The 9,283-nt window shown below is 43.9% G+C and overlaps 1 long non-coding RNA gene across 1 annotated transcript; it reads right to left on the bottom strand.

The window, feature by feature from the left end:
• Positions 1-5,284: 5,284 nt before the first annotated feature.
• On the bottom strand, positions 5,285-9,150 carry LOC118611355. The gene is made up of 3 exons (XR_004954252.1): positions 7,504-9,150; positions 7,267-7,379; positions 5,285-5,564 (listed from the first exon to the last, which is right to left on the bottom strand). It is a non-coding gene; the product is annotated as an uncharacterized LOC118611355 (long non-coding RNA).
• Between the last annotated feature and the right edge of the window lie 133 nt (positions 9,151-9,283).

Here is a 9,283-nt window from a genome sequence, read left to right as displayed (position 1 = left end):
TCATCACCCCCAGATAACAATTACAGAGCATTTTCTATATGTCAGCTTGTTCTAAACACTTCACAAGACTGTAATGATATACAACCTTACAAGTGCCGTTGCATGTGGGCACCCCATTTCAGTCCACACAACTCATAGCCGGCTTTGTGACATTTGGCTCCAATTGAAGAATGTGAGCTCCTTGAAGGCAGGGGCCAGTCAGAGACACCTCCACCTGCCTGTTATACCTGGGCTTGGTACCTGGAACAAGGCAGGCCATTCAAGAACTGGTTGTCCATGGAATGAATGGAGTGAACCAGAGAATAGATAAATCAGTCTCGGCGCCATCCTTTATTAGTTGAGTGATCTTGGTCCAATTTTTAAGCCTCTCTATGCTTCAGTTCCTCCAACCACTGAAGCAGAATAATAATAGTGCCACGATCTCGGGTTCTTCACACCTTGTTATCAGTGGGTAGAAGATGGATGGATGGATGGATGGATGGATGGATGGATGGATGGATGGATGGATGGATAGTTGGATGGATGAATGGATAGATAGACAGATGAGTGGATAGATAAATATTCCTACTGATGAATGAGTAGATTAACAGATAAAGTGGTTACTTGATAGAGTATTACATAAGAAAGTAAGAGCAATGTTCTTCCACTATGGCCCAAAGCCACCCTCCATTCACACGCCAGTGACCCAAACACAAACGGTCCCTCAGAAATTAATCAAATAACAATAACTTTTGCAGCCCTTGGGATAGCATGAAGGCTTCCTCTGGGCACTCCTTTAGCCAAACACCCTTCCTTAAAGCCATGCCTTTCTGTTGGATGCTTGAAAATACTGTCACTTCACCTAAGCCTCTCCCCTCACCCCTAGCCCCTCTGGGAGCAGTCTGTAGGACTGAGGTTTTGCCTTGCGGAAGGCGGTGAGGACAGGATCTTGAGCTTCCAGTCACTCTGCTTTTAACTTAACCTGTCACCTCAGTAGCACTCGTGTGTGAAGACTGTGATGGAAAGACGCACGGAAGAAGCTGCCCTGAAGGCTTCTGCTCTAACCTATTAGAGGTCACTCCTTACTCACCTGTGGCCAAAACGCTTACCCCGCCCTGAAAGCCCAGACCCTCCTCCTGTTGGGGTACTCTATGGACCCCCGAGACTTCTTCGGCCCCTCCCCGGCTCTGCCGTTATCAGCTGAGTAATCTCCCTGAGCATTCTGACACACAGCTGCAAGAGATGAAAACTGTACTGTTGATAGCTGAAACTTTGGATAAGATTACATGGTTTTGAATATCTTGATGACATATTTGTCTGAAAAGTCTTTTAGAGGACAGCCTAATATAAATGCACGGAAATGTTTCTAATGACTAGCATTTGTCTACAGACTTGTTGGAGAAATTAGCATTCATGTGTCTCTGGATGTCATTTGCATTTGTATGTGGGGACCAACTTTTGAATAATCATTTCTTCCAGCCCAGAAGAGTTAACCATTTACTCTGAATGCAAGCTGGCTTCCTTCTCAGGCTATCTGGCTAGGTCTGTGGTGTCCAGAAATAGGTAATAATGTTCTAGTCATATATCCCACAGCTCCAGTACCACTGGAACCTTCTAAGTAGTCCTGAGATACCATTTGCCCTAGCAAATATTTACTTGGCTTTGCTCTGCCCTGCCCACATGCATAGAGCTGTTGGAATCACCAACCCTGCCCCAACCAACTTCAGTTCTTTCTATGAACTCCAGGCCCATCAGGTTGAAGTCCCGGACCTATCTGAGGATACTTGGAATTCTCCCCATAGAAAGAGTTCCACTGAAAGCCCCGGGACAGTAGCTCGCGTGTGCAGGCAGCATGGGTCCTGTCCCCTTAAGCAGTTTCTCAGAGGCCCAGTGGCTGAAGTCCAGGATAATTTTCCTGGTCCAATTTTGTATGAAGTCGAAGGAGAGAAAAAGGTCTGAATAAAGTCAAGCAGAGATGAGTTCTAACTAGGCTTATCGGGCTCTGTGATGTCCAGGAAAAGAATTCACTTCTTTAGACATTTTTTTTTTAATCTGTAATTTCGAGAGATAATTTCACCAATTATCCAGCATTAACAAGATAAGAGTTTGTCTTGAATGTAAAATCCCAGGACTTGGCACATAGTAGACACTTAATAAATGTTGTTTTCCTGCCGCGACCCCTAACATTTCTTAGTGTGCCTTCAGCAGCAGCACTGAAACTCCCAATGGCAACTTTGCAAGTAGCAAGAAACAATGTGTCAGCTTCAGGGTGAGGCTCATTTGGGAGAGTTTCACGGAGGGCACGTTTATCTGGTGGGTAGCTGGACAGCTATGGGGTTCCCTTACTCTGTGAGCTCAGAGGCTCCAGTAAAATTCCTCTGCGTCTTCATCCTCTGAGGTCTTAGCCACAGTGTCTGAGTGGCTGACGCTTAAGGCAGAAGGCCTGTGACCGGGCTCTCTTCTGGGACACAGCACCACACATGCAGTAGGTGTTTCATAAATGCCCAGCAAACTAATTGGTGTGAGCTCAGGAATCCTGCCAGCACCATGCTCCCTCCTCCCAGAATGTGGAGCAGGAACATTGATGGTCCACGTTCCAAAAGATAAACATCTTTAATATTAAGGAGAGGATGAACATCAGCAGCAACAACAATCATAGCATCTCTGGAGCCCTCGCTACAGGTCAGACTTTGTGTTAAGTGCTCTACTGTGCCATCTAACTTCGACACACTGCAGACCCCCAGCCCTCATCTCAAACCTCCCACCTTAACAGGAAATTGGGCATGAAATGGGAAGAGGTGGCTTGGAAGTCTAATGACTGCTTATCGAGGATGTCAGCATCCAATCATTTCCATTTGCTATTCCTTCCACCCCGTATGTCCCTACCATTTTGTTTTGAAGGAGGAATAGCTCATTCCTCTTAGAAATCTCCCCTAAACCTCCAAATTTGTAGATCTATGCTCCACAACTGGCTGGATTCAAATTTTTAGAGGCTCCAAGAACTGGAAGATGAAAGATGATAGTAATCCTACATACATTTAAAAATTGAAACAATTTTAGACTGAAAGAAAAGTAAAAGAAGTCCCAAAAATGCAGCCTTTCCTCCAATAATGACTTGGATTTGTGTTTTAAATTACTGTCAACAGACATATATTTTTGTGGTGTAGGGAAACGGCTGCTTTGCTGATATGTCGAACCTGTGTTCTGGGTGGCGAAATTTGGCACAGGTCCTGGGGGATCCTGTGCGTCCATCGATGTCACAGGACATGCTATCCCCACTGTAATCGCAGTTTGCTTGTCTGTCTCTCCACCCACTTGAAACTTTCTGGAGGGTGAGCACTGGCAGTGAGCACAGGAACTGACGCAAAGAAAGTGCTCAGTGAATGTCGACGGAGAGATACAATGTTCTCGCAATTTGCTGGTGTGTCTCAACCTGAAAATGACTCTTCTCATAAATTGGAATCTCTTTCTGTCTATGTCTGTCTCTCTCTCTCTCTTTCTTTCCTTTCTCTTTCTCTTTCAGGATTGTGCTGTCAAACAGAAAGGGCAGATTGAAATCCGATTTATCAAAATCATTTGACTTGTTTCCATCATTCTATTGGGCCCTGTGTGAACAACCCCATGTGTGAAGCTCTCTGCCGCCATGTTAATATCTCAAATGATGCTATCTGGTGGCCCACATCTCCTGCCAGAGACAACGCCTGCTCCCAAAGATTCCCAGGCCATGTCCCACCCCTTTTATATCTGTGAAGGCAGGTTGGGAGAGGCAAAGCTGATCATCCTTGAAGCCCGATTTTTTTTTTTTTAATCACTACACCTTGAGAACATTTTTATGTGCCTCTTGCCACACCTGAAACTCAGTGTTGGAATCATTGGTGCTTCTCTGAAAAGCAGAGCCTCAAGTGGCACCAGAGCACGCCTGACCACTCCCAACACACATTTCCCAAGTGCCAGAAAACTACACCCCGTCCTCAGGGTAGGAGCCATTCAGGATAATGGCACAGAATCTTGTAGCATTACCTCGCATTGTTATCTCGAAAGAAACAAATGAACCTATGAATGTGGCTACTGTAGCCTCTATTTTGACTGAGTCAATTGATCACCTGGGCAAACACATCATTACATGAATATATACATATATATTCATACATAATTGATATGTATACGGACTTTCCCCTCCCTTTCATTTTAAATCTCTATTGCCTGTCTGCAAATCATGTGTTTCTTAATTGCACTACCATTCAAGATTTGGACTAATTTAAAGAAAAATGTATAAATACCTGCCAACACACACATCTGTCATTCATTCCACCCAAGTCCCAAGGAAATATATGTTCTTAGAATTGGGATCATATAATTTATTGATTAAAAGGATACAATAACAAAACTGACATTGAGTGTTTGTCACCAAAGTGTAACTCTCTGGAGGAAACACAACTGAGGGTATTTTTAATCTTCTGTCATAAAATTTGAGCCTAAGCTGGATTGTGAAAACGGGCAAGCAGTAAGGTGCTGTGTATAAAAGCAGAGCTCACCAAAGCAAAGGGGTTTAGTGCTATGTGTGAGCCTCATCTTCAAGAGCTCCATGGAAGCTTCTGGAATATTCACTGGTGGGGATAATCATTTTTTAAAACTTATTTTCAATTACAGCTGAAAATAATACATTTAGTATTATTTTATATTAATTTCAGGTGTACAGCATAGTGGTTAGACATCTATATGATTAGGAAGTGATCTGCCCCGATTAGTCAAATATCCACCTGGTACTATACATATTTATTACAATATTATTGACTATAGTCCTTATGCTGCACTTTATATCTTCTTGACTATTTTGTAACTACCACTTTGTACTTCTTAATCCCTTCATCTTTTCCCCACCCCCAACTCCCTTCTCGCCCAGCAATTATCAATCTCTTCTCAGTATCTGTGCGTCTGTTTCTGTTTTGTCTGTTTGTTTCTTTTGTTTTTTAGATTCAAATGTGGGTGAGATCACATGGCATTCGTATTTCTCTGTTTGACTTATTTAATGTAGTGTAATATTTTCCAGTTCCATCCACTTTGTCACAAATAGTAAAATTTTATTCTTTTTTTATGGCTGAGTAACATATCGTTGTATGTAGGTATCACGTCTTCATTATCCATTCATCTCTTGATGGGCACTTAGGTTGCTTTCGTATCTTGACTATTGTAAATAATGCTGCAATGAACATAGGAATGCACATGTCTTTTCAAATTAGTGTTTTGGATTTCTTCAGATAAATACCCAGCAGTGGAATTGCTGGGTCATAAGGTAGCTCTATTTTTAATTTTTTGAGGAAAATTTACACTGTTTTCTATAGCGGCTGCACCAATTTGCAATCTGGGGTGGGGGTGGGGATAATTGCAACAGCATGAAGGACTGAGGTGGGTTATCAGCCTCCTTCTCCTCGTTCGATTTTGTGCTGGGTGTCTTTTGTTGTGCTCCCCACTCCTCACCTAGATTCATTCTCCGCTTTTCTTCACTCAGCTCTGTGTTCCAGGGGTAGATCTATGCAGATGCATGAATGGACTCCTCAAGCCTCCGACTTCCATGTGGGTCAGGCCTACAAATAACATGGGAGGGGGAGCTGTCTCCTGCCACCCTGCCAGTGGGATCACTGCGGGCTGGTTGTCACCCTTGACTGAAGGTTACAGCTAGAGTCAGGCCATACTGTCCACTCGACAGCCTCCCTCTCTCTCTCTCTCTCTCTCTCTCTCTCTCCCCCCTCACTTTCTCTCTGGGTGGACTAAAGAAATCACTATGCACGTGCTTCTCCTGGGGTGTCCAGAGAGTCTCATGACCTTGTCACTCTCCACTTCTCTCCTTGAACACAATCAGGGCTCGGTGCAGAAGAACATGAATGACCTTCACACTCCTTTGGTAGAGACTAAGCCAGGGACACAAGTACCATGACAAGGATTTGCCCCCTTCCCTGAGTCCACACCACAAATGCTGGACCCTTGAATCAGAGCCGAGGTAGGCAAAAAGGCAGAGCACTGGACCAAGAGTCAGAGGCCTTGGGGGCAGGCTTGGCTCTGCTCTTTTCCTGTGACTTTGGGTCATATATGCACTTTCTCCACAAGGTCATCAGTTAAGTCGAGGTGACAGCCTGAGTCTAGTTCTCATCAGGCTCTTAAAGGATAAGAAGGATACCTGAAGACCATTTGAAATTTGCCATGCAATAAACCGGTGCACGTGCTTTTGCTCAGTTAGTGTGATTATAGCTTCCCAACTAGACTAGGAGTCCTTTGGGTCAAGAACTGTGGCCCGTGTAGTTTGCTTTTCCACTGCAGGCTCTACCGGCACCAGACACTTGAGAACTTATGAAAAGATGGCTGATCAGCAGTTACCTGTTGCCTTGTGAGTTTTGAAGGAAGGCAAAGGACAGTCTTCTGGGGCCTCAAAGAGGCAGGCAAATGCCCACTCACATTTAAACTCTTAAACATAGAGGCCTAATGTTTGCCTAATTCTGAAATTATATCACAATTCTGCAAAGTCGGATCATATTTAAATGGATAGTGTTAAAATAAACGAATCTAAGGGAAATGTGTCTGGTGCTATATGCTGACTGCCTTAACTCCTTTGCTTTCATCTGTGTTTACTACAGAAGCTGGTAAAGCTAAAAAGAAAATTTAATTTCTTTTATAAATCATCTTTCTAAATACTCTTATAGCTAAGAATAGCCATGTGACCGTGACTCAGTTCTTATCAATAAGATACAAATATTCCAATGGCACGTCAATGTTCCCCTTTTTATTTTACTACTTGAAATGCAGGCATGATGGCTGGTACTCCAGCTGCTGCTTTAGGAAAATGAGGTGACAACAAGAAGAAAAAGACACGAGATTTGCGGAGATGGTGACCTCGATATCGTTAAGTTACCGAACTATTGTGAGCAACCAACTACCTCCAGAATTGTGTGTGTGCGCATGCGTGTGTGTGTGCATATGTGTGTGTGTGTGTGTGTGAGAGAGAGAGAGAGAGAGAGAGAATGAGAGAAGAGGCAGGGGAGGGAGAGAACATTCACCCTCCGTTTAATTGTTTCTTTATTTGTTTATTGGTTGTTCTGTTGCTTGTAGCCAAAGGCATTCCTGTCTGATACTGCAAACGTGTCAATAAAAAAACTTCATTTCCCCTAATGCCCTTTTTTTCTTTGTAAATTGAAGTCTGTGTTCCATAGACCTTTTTAAATGAGAAGGTTCCATCCAGACTAATTGCAACCTGATTGACCCTCACTCTGGCTAACACCCATAACCCCTTTTCACCTTCTTCTCGGCAACTCCTGGAGCTCTTTAAAAGCAGGTGCCATCTTGACATTCATATCCCTAAATATCAACACCGTGTTTTCATATAATTGGTGTCCCATTAAAGACTGAGGCTGAAAGAAAAAAAAGAAAACGGACTTCAGAAGGTCCAAAGAAGACGTTAGCAATAATTGTCATTTGATGACCGTTAACCAAATGAAAATGCAAACCATTTTCTAATCACTCTCTCAGACTTACCACGTCTCTGTTAAGCAAACATTTTGTTCCCATTTGACAGATGAAAATCCTGAAGCTCAGAGAGTTTTCATAACTTGGTCAAGAACCTGAGACTCATGAATAACAGAGCAAACATGAACCTCAGTCTCCCAACAGCAATGCAGATGTCTTCCCTGTGACATGAAGAATTCAGAGGTAGAAACCGCCCCAGGACTTTGTTTTTTCTCATATCAGCATCTGAAGATACCAGAGCAGATGCGGCCAGGTGCCAACGCATGGTTAAGCAGACTCTGCATTACACCTTCAAAGCGTCTAGCATTCAATCCATGGAGGTTCAGAGGATGATGGTTTGGAGCTATTGAGAAAGTGGCCCTTTCCACTCTCTAATTTGCATGCTGGATGTCTATTGAAAGTTGCTATGGTGATCCGTTTGACCAGAAGTTTCCGCTGAATCACCCCATCACATACATAAAAACATAAATGTGGTTTGGGAACCCGGAGCCCGGCAGCCAGGGGATATGTCTCCCGTTTTCGGTTGTGACTCACTCGTGGTCATGCGTGGGCTCAGCTGTGAGGAAGGCGAAAGCTCTGCGGGCAGGTGTCACTCCCTGGAGGGGTTTTGCACGGCAGGATACACTGAAATTGTCTCAGGGGGGACCTGGAGACCGAAGAGGGAAACGTGGACCCCTACACCTGGGCAGTGCCTTGCTCCTCCGGCTCGTTCCAAAGCTGTGGGGCCTTGCAGCAGACGTCTCCGTTTGGAGTTCTCTACAGGCGGAGGCTGCAAAAGGCGCTTGAGAGCTGAAGGGAGGGAGCAGAAATTCTGGGACAGCAAGGAGAAAAAGCCAGCATGGTCCGTGCTGTCCAGGTGGCTGCTGTGGCCGTGGTCCGCTTCTGGACCTGTTCCAGAGGAACTGGTGACAGATCTCAGTGACAATGGAACATGGGATTTGGAGCCGAGAGACTGGGGTTCAGACCTCCTCTCTGTTCAAGGCTGCAGGCCTCGGCAAGTCTCTAAACATCGACATTCATTTCTCTATGCACATAAACGCAGCAGAGAATGCCTTGCGTAGCTCAAAAGAAGTCACGTACACAACGGAGCCTAATGCCGAGGCACGTGGTACACCCTCAGTCAGTTTTGCTTTTCTTGTTTCCTCTTTTTACCAGAGAGATTCAGCTAAATGATACCGCTTTTCTCGGCTGTGAACCAGGCTCGGCAGACTATACGTAAAACGGTTAATTTAAACATTTTATAAAAGTATATGTACACACGAAGATTTAAAGAGCTCTCGAAAAATACCCTTTATTTTTTCTTTTGAAGTAAACATCATTTGGCATTTGATCTTCATTTGATAGATGAATATGCATATGGATAGTTTTATAGACGAACAAATGTAAATATGGAGAGAAAGAGTTCTCTAATTAGTCTTTTTTTTCCTACTTGGAGACATTTTAGTGAGGCCAATGAATGGGGAGCGGGGGGCGGGGGGCGGTGTCTGGAACAAGAATGTGGAAGTATTGTCAAAGGAAAAAATCCAGGGCAAACCGTTAGAGTGCTATTAAAGGGGAGATATTGAAGTTCAAATTGACAGATTAAAAAAACAAAACAAAACAAAACTGTTCAACACATTAGCAAGGAGGTGTGGAAAGACAGATACAACTTTTCTAGAAAATATTTTGTCATCTCAAAGCCCTAAAATACTTATAACCTTTAGCCTATGTATGAGTCAGTGTTCTCTAGAGAAACAGAACCAGTAGTAGGGAGAGAGAGGAGAGGAGAGGAGAGGAGAGGAGAGGGGAG

Source organism: Rousettus aegyptiacus, unplaced genomic scaffold, assembly GCF_014176215.1.
Source record: "Rousettus aegyptiacus isolate mRouAeg1 unplaced genomic scaffold, mRouAeg1.p scaffold_m13_p_14, whole genome shotgun sequence".
Classification (NCBI taxonomy): Eukaryota; Metazoa; Chordata; class Mammalia; order Chiroptera; family Pteropodidae; genus Rousettus; species Rousettus aegyptiacus.
The sequence above is the reverse complement of the archived record's forward strand: the minus strand, read 5'-3'. Positions and strand labels throughout refer to the sequence as shown.